Raw genomic sequence first — 1895 nt, forward strand, 5'->3', positions numbered from 1 at the left:
ACACACACACACACACACCAAGTGGTCCACAAAACATTTTCCTTTCCTTCTGAAGGGTTTATGAAGCATTGTTACCATTAACTAGTCTTGTACTATTAAACTTAAATGGCCAATTGAGACAAACAGTTCTGAGACTGATCTTCCACCACTGATTAAGACTGTGGTGGCAGGAATTAGGGATATTCATTTAGCCTTCTGAGCTTTCTGGGCAGACTTGGTGACCTGGTCAGCTCCAGCAGCCTTCTTGTCCACAGCTTTGATGACACCCATGGCAACTGTCTGTCTTATATCACGAATAGCAAAACGACCTAGAAGTGCATAGTCAGAGAAGCTCACAACATGCATGGGCTTGCCAGGAACCACATCAACAATGGCAGCATCACCGAATTTTAAGAATTTAGGTCCAGTTTCCAGCTTTTTACCAGAACGGTGATCAATCTTTTCTTTTAGCTCACCAAACTTGCAAGCCATGTGAGCTATGTGACAATTCAGTACAGGGGCATATCCAGCTCTGATTTGGCCTAGATGGTTCAGGATAATCACCTGCGAAGTGAAGCCAGCTGCTTCTATCAGTGGGTCAGTTTTGGATCACCAGCAACAGTGCCACACTAAACATCTTTGACAGACACATTCTTGACATTGACTCCCACATTGTCCCCAGGAAGAGTTTCACTCAAAGCTCCACAGTGCATTTCAACAGACTTTACTTCAGTTGTCATATTGTCTGGCACAAAGATGATGACCATACCAGGTTTGGGCACATCAGCCTACACTTGGCTGACAGGGATAGTGCCAAAGCCACCAATATTGTAATCGTCCTGGAGGGGCGGATGCAACGGCTTGTCAGTTGTATAAGTTGGTTGCAAGGTGCAATCCAGAGCTTCAAGCAGTGTAGTTCCACTGGCATTGCCATCTTTACAGGTGATTCTTCATCACTTGAACCATGGCATATTAGCACTTGGCTCCAACATTTCATTATTCCGACCAGAACTTGGCACAAATGCTACTCGGTCAGAATTGTAACCAATTTACATAAGGTAGATGCTGACCTCTTTAACTTCTTTTCATATCTCTTCTGACTGTAGGGTGGCTCAGCAGAATCCATGCTGTTAACACCAACTATTAGCTGTTTCATACCCACTGTGTAAGCCAGAAGGCGTGCTAATGGGTCTGCCCATTCTTGGAGATACCAGCTTCAAATTTATCAACACCAGCAACAACAATCAGAACAGCACAGTCAGCCTGAGATGTGCCTGTAATCATGTTTTTCATAAAGTCTATGTGCTCTGGGAAATCAATGATAGTCACATAGTACTTGCTGGTCTCAATTTTCCACAGGGAGAAATCAGTGTTGATACCACACTCATGTTCAGCGTTCAGTTTATCTAAGACTCAGGAATATTTGAGGAGCCCTTTCCCATCTCAGCATCCTCCTTCTCAAATTTTCTAATGGTTCTTTTGTTGATTCTACTACATTTGTAGGTCAGATGGCCAGTAGCGGTGGCCAATGACAACGATGTTGATGTGAGTCTTCTCCTTTCCCATTTGGCTTTGATTTAGTGTTGGTTTCCAGGACACCTATGTTCTGGCAGCTAACCCACTGTGAAAATTATTTTTTTTATATATTCAATCTCTATATATCACTTAGCTTGTAAAGTAAATTTGCCAACATGAATACACTTTACCCCAATCTGGTTAGGATACTATATACATTATCATCAACAAATAATAATCCTTCTCGGTGTCCTATAAATGTCTTGCTTCTATTATTCTCTTTCATTTCTTTCCTCACACTCTAAAGTAATCTATATTATTTCCTTTGTTCATTCAAAATTTTAATAAAATTGAATAATAAGTTTTTATGGGACCTAAATGTTGATCATATAATATAAATT

The 1895-nt window shown here is 40.9% G+C and overlaps 1 pseudogene; it reads right to left on the reverse strand.

The window, feature by feature from the left end:
• Nucleotides 1-183: 183 nt before the first annotated feature.
• Nucleotides 184-1545, reverse strand: LOC102500349 (elongation factor 1-alpha 1 pseudogene; annotated as a pseudogene).
• Nucleotides 1546-1895: the final 350 nt, after the last annotated feature.

The sequence above is a fragment of the Tupaia chinensis genome, unplaced genomic scaffold (genome assembly GCF_000334495.1).
Source record: "Tupaia chinensis unplaced genomic scaffold, TupChi_1.0 Scaffold000536_1, whole genome shotgun sequence".
NCBI lineage: Eukaryota > Metazoa > Chordata > Mammalia > Scandentia > Tupaiidae > Tupaia > Tupaia belangeri.